The sequence below is a fragment of the Gadus macrocephalus genome, chromosome 8, assembly GCF_031168955.1.
Source record: "Gadus macrocephalus chromosome 8, ASM3116895v1".
Lineage (NCBI taxonomy): Eukaryota > Metazoa > Chordata > Actinopteri > Gadiformes > Gadidae > Gadus > Gadus macrocephalus.
The window spans coordinates 19,525,695-19,531,578 of NC_082389.1; the positions used below are offsets into that span (position 1 = coordinate 19,525,695).

Sequence of the window (5,884 nt, forward strand, 5' to 3'; positions counted from 1 at the left end):
TTGCTTGGATGCAGATACTGGCCAGCAACCACCAGCTGCCGACTCCTGTACAAGTTTGATGTCTTCACATCATTTGAGCAGATGAAGTTATCCAGACCAGCTCTGTCTCAACAAGCATTTCTCAAAATGCTTGAACATCGATCCCTTCGCACAGGAAGGGTAAGAACTTTCTTTTAATTTGCAGGATTTTTTATATTGTAATCTTTGATTAAGGAAAGTATTAACCAAAGTAATACCATTGTTTTTACAGACGGGCCGTATCTGTGGCGATACCTTCCACAGAGTCTTTCGTGAGTTTGCTTTCTGCAATTTAAAAAAAAAAGACCTCTGCCTGGTTGAGCCCATCCAATGTCCAGCATGCACACCAGACATGCTGGCTATATCTGTGGATGGTAATCGAAAGCATTAACGCTTCAAGAAGTCCAACGGGTGAGTGGAATCATAACAGTTAAAAATTAAATCATTTGTCTCATTTCATGTTTTCATCATCAGAACTTGGAAACTATTGTCGCCAATCAAAAAACGTATTATATTCATGGAATTACAAACAGAAAGTGATGTTAGACAGTATATTAAAATGCTTAGATGTTCCACATTCACTATAAGTTAATACTTTAAACCCAACACATCACCCAATTTGAAACCATCTTGTGATGTTGAAGTACAATGACAGTCCATTAAATACGTCACTAACGTTTTATGTCTCTTCATGGACCACTTCAATGCCAAACATCTGTAAGGATGTTCTTCACTTTTAGCAATCATTATTTTTCTTACATTTTGACATGTGTGATAACAAATTCTTCTCAATTAACAGGACTGATGAACCATCTCTTTTTGAAGGACGGTTCATTGCTGATGATACTAAAGTTTCTGCCTTTGTAGACCAGATCAGAAGCCAGATGTTGAGTGTAAGGTTTTATTTATCTCACTTTCCTTTTATTTTTCATCTATCCTAGTACTGCATGTAACAGATTGTATTTACTTTCAGAGGACTGGTCGTGATGTCTGTGGGCCAGCATAATTTACAGCAGGCAGGGAAACGTCCCAGAAGTCAAGGGCCAAGGTGGATGAAGAGGGCCTGCACATAGCTGTGTGCATGCATGGAATGTTGCTGCAGGGCCTGAACCACTACCGTGGGGAAGTCTATGCATACCCCATGTTCCTGCAGAAGGAGCTGGCTCAAGCCACAAATGCAACATTCTTTTGCATGGACCTTACTTGCAGGTATTCATAACTATCGCTAAATCATTAATGCAGTTTTCACTGATGTATATAGTTTCCAGTATTTTGGGCAAGAACAATTCTAAATTCTAAACAATGCACCTGATGACATTCCAACTATGATGCTTTCAACATGGCGGCACTAGGCCTTGGTCCAAGGTATGGAGAAATATGGACATATTTGAGACCCTTTCTCAGCTATTATGCACTAAATGAAACGTACTTATGGATATTATAATTACTTTCTACAAAATCTGCGAGGAAATAAAACCCAAAATTCTACAAACGGCAGGTGGGACCAGCAGATATAATTAAAATTAGCTTTAATATATTTGTTTCCTGGTCATTTTCTTGGGCAGGATCCGTCTCCTTACATATGCTAACATACCTCCCAAATATTGCTGTCTTTCCCGCAACAGGTATTGGCCATATTTTGAGAAGATGGCAGAAAAGTTGCCTCAGCTCCGACACCTAACAGAGAGATGAAGCCATTTCTCTCTGTAATAATAATAATGGATTGAATTTATATAGCGCTTTTCTAGACACTCAAAGACGCTGTTTACAGGGAAGGGGGAACCTCACTAACCACCACCAGTGTGTAGCACCAACACGGGTGATGCACGGCAGCCAATCTGCGCCAGAACGCTCACCACACACCAGCTTGAGGTGGAGAGTGAGGGAATTAATGAGTCAGCCAATTATACAGGAGGATGATTAGGGGGCCAGATTGAATGAGCCTGGTTGGGCCAGGACACCGGGGAAACCCCTACTCTTTGCGATAAGTGCCATGGGATCTTTTATGACCAAAGTGAGTCAGAACCTCGGTTTTACGTCTCCTCCGAAGGACGGCACCTTCCACAGCACAGTGTCCCCGTCACTGCACTGGGGCATCGGGATTGATGAGTAAGGGGGCCAGAGGGAAGAGTGCCACCTATAGGCCACCACCCGACACCACTTACAGCACCTGGTATTCCCAGTCGGTCTCCCATCCAGGTACTAACCAGGCCCGACCCAGCTTAGCTTCCGAGATCAGACGAGATCGGGCGTGTTCAGGGTGGTAAGGCCGTCATAATATTGCATGCCAAGGCTCACACTGGCAAATGTGAGGTACAGTGTGCAAGTCAATTGTTTTCAGAAATGTATCCCTTCTAAAATGAGCTCATAGCACCAACAGTTAATTGGGGATTCAAAGCATTGTAACTAGATTAGAATTGATTTTAAAGTTTTATTACTTGTTTTTAAATGTCTTCAAAACCAGGGACCCCTTTATCTTAAAAATATGCTCAGAATCTACTGCCCTACCAGATCTCTTAGATCTGGAGAGCTTCGTATGCTGGTTCAACCCTCTGCCCGTACTAAGCAGGGTGAGGCTGCCTTTAGTAACTATGCGGTCCGTTTGTGGAACCAACTACCTCTGGATATTAAAACAGCCCCCACTGTTGCCACTTTTAAAACCAAACTAAAAACGAAATTGTTCAGAGATGCCTTTAATTAACATGTTCTCTATGATTGTATGTTTTTACTTACATTACTACATTTTAATTTTAACTCTTATTATTCTTATCTACTTGCTACTATTATTGCTTTTGTAACTTCTATTTGTATGCAAGGACCATCCTTTTTTTTGACTTGTGAAGCACATTGGGTTGCCTTGTTGTATGAAATGTGCTATACAAATAAACCTGCCTTGCCTAAACCTGCCTTGCCTAGATTGTAATGCCAAATGTCATGATCCCATCGCTTTATTTTTTTGGTGCAGGTGAGGTGGGGGGGCAGAAGAGCAAGTTAACAGTTTCCTGTCAAGGGCAGCTCTCACAACAAAGTACATGACCAAGTCAGGTTAGTTTTAAACGATTGTACGCTTTGACACGATGCAAGACTTTAAATTGATTAAATTATGTCCCCTTCTTTTTACAGGCAGATCAGATATGCTAACGGTGCTTGCCATGGTTTGGAACCAAAGGAAGGTGGACGGTCTCCACAAGACACTAACTGATGAAGAGAAAGTTCTCTCACGGACACGTCGGACAGCGAAATATTTGATTTAATCTTAAGGCATGATCATGGGAAAGTACTGGCTTACAAAGGTTACCAAGAACACATTCGATGAAACAATAGGTGAACAAGATTCTTATAGGGAACGTTTTCATTGTGGGTAGGGAGTGGGAGTGACCTAAGGCAAAGTCAATTTGTGATACAATGGGTGGATATTGGACATGTCTGCAGGTTTGTAAGACATGGCTGTAAACAGTTTACACAACAAAGAAGTCAGTCGATTGGCCTGGTCACAAAACCAGACTTACTGGCTCCAGTGGGAACTTGAATACGAATGAACTTAACCTCTCTCAGTTAAGAGAGGAAGGGATTTGTTTTAAGTTACAGGGAGAATGTATACAGTTCCTTCTAATGTAATAATTATATAAACAAGGTTAATATAATTTGTATGTGTTTGTATATTTATAGTTATGATTGATATTTCCACGACAGTTCCTCCCTTTTTGATCACAAGATCAACACTTATTACAGGTGATATATTATGTCACAGGATTACAAATGATGGTAAAACAAGTTAAAACACAATAATAGGAATAAAATTCAAAGAAATTAGTAAAAATCAATCATTAATAAAGTAATCAATATGTACATTAGTAAAATTGCAAATTCAAAGAAATTAGTAAAAGTAATCATAAATAAAGTAATAAAATGAAAGTCAAAGAAATTAGTAAAAATAAACAATAAAGCAATAAATATGTACATTAGCAAAACTTGTAAATAGAGAGCTTAAGATTAACTATGTGTCAATCATTAATAAAGCCATAAAAATGTACAATAGTAAAAATTATGTTTGGTATGTTAGGTCACTCATTTTCCATTTGGTATCTCTTCATTGGAGTAAGGGGCCTATTCTGATTTGTAGTAGGAGTAGAAAGCGTCTGCCATAGCGCATGGGGATAGCGCTACGGCCATCAAGGGTAATTCTGAGGATACAGAGTGTGGTCTGATTCCACAGATCTTGGTGGTGTTGAAGTGGGTTTGAATTGCAGCAAGTGGGCTTGCAAACTGGTTGTGTGATGATGTGGTTAGCTGGGGTTCCGCTATGGTCGGGAGTCGGTCGTTGTTACTGGTGGTTGCGTTGCATTGGTCTGCTGGGCTCATCAGGAGTATTATACAGATCACGGTAGGGGTGGTCCATCCGAGGCGTTGGTGCTTTCCTCTTCCGGAGTTGTGGTCCATCCGAGGCGTTGGTGCTTTCCTCTTGTGGAGGTGCTGGGCGGCATCGGCTTGCATGGATCCATTCTGGTTTTCCTTGGAGTTTGACTGCAGTCCTCGTGGTCAGTAACACCTGGATTGGTTCTTGCCATCTGCACGGAGCATTTTGGATTTTCGGTGGGGGTGGAAGACAGTTGAAGAAGCGTTGCCTGGATCGTTGTTTCCTTCTCCAAGGGGTCCTAGTAATGATTATACTCACCTGGGCGTTGGAGCGGGTTCTTCATGGTGTGGGGGCGCTGACTGGTTCCATGGGCGGGGCCGACGGTTTGGCCTTGTCTCTGTGTTTCTTTCTGCAATATCTCTCCCGATGACCAATCTTTTCGCAGTAATAGCATCTGTTTAGGTCTCTTAACAAGTTGACGTTGGCTCCATACACAAAGTGTAGCGAGGGCGGTTTTGTCTTTTATGTTGTTTTGGGCTGTTTTAATAGCGTCTACTTCGGCGGCTGTTAACTCTATTTCAGTCATTAATTTATCAACATGTTCTGCATTACTAGTTGCTGTTATGTTCAACAGAGCTGTTCTATACACTTCTGGCCAATCTGGGTTGATTTGCATCGTTTTTTTGAAAATGTTAGACGCGATTTCTGGAGTTACTTCTTGTTTAACTGGTTTCGGTATTGGGTGTCGTTTTTCCGTGCGAATCCATGCATCTAAACAATTCTGTGTGTAATGAAAATCCCATTTCGGATCTGGTCCAGACGTTATTGTTTCTTTTAATTCTTGTAGTTTGCAAGAATCAAAAGAACCACCTATTGGCCAACAGCCATCTGTCCATTCGTACACATCATAAGTAAATGGAAAGACAGAGTATATGCCTTCTTCTCTCAAGACTATATCTGCGGGGGATCTTGGTGGCACTATAGGATCGTTTTTTTTCTTACCATAGCGAGTTCTTACCACGTCCGCTCTTTTTTAATTTGCTTAGATACCGTTATTGTCACCTTAGCGTCCCGTTTTGATGAATGGGCGCCCATTTTACTCCTTATGATTGTGGGAGTCAGACGTTCTTTTGGAAAGAAAACACAAACAAATTAATACAAATAAAGGAATACACACACAGCTGATAGGGATATACGAAACAAAACACAATCACTTGGGTTATAGTTTTACGTCATGAATTCTTTAATGCTAAAAGTAGGCTATGTTAATGTTATTTAATAATTTTAAAACATGTGGAACTCAACGTAAATGGAGACCTGTTACGTGTGTGGTTGTTTTCCTGTGTCTCCGCTCTCGTTCTCTGTAGGTCTCACACCATTGGCTGTTCCTCCACCATCGTCCAACCCCCTGTCCAATCTGGGAGCTGTCTGTTGGCCAATTAGTGTCATCAGGCCTTGATAACTTGCACCTGTTTGTCTCCATTGAAAAACGCCGTTGTCTGCCTGTGT

The 5,884-nt window shown here is 41.2% G+C and overlaps 1 pseudogene; it reads right to left on the reverse strand.

The window, feature by feature from the left end:
• Positions 1 to 2,176: 2,176 nt before the first annotated feature.
• LOC132463719 (5S ribosomal RNA) lies at positions 2,177 to 2,295 on the reverse strand (annotated as a pseudogene).
• Between the last annotated feature and the right edge of the window lie 3,589 nt (positions 2,296 to 5,884).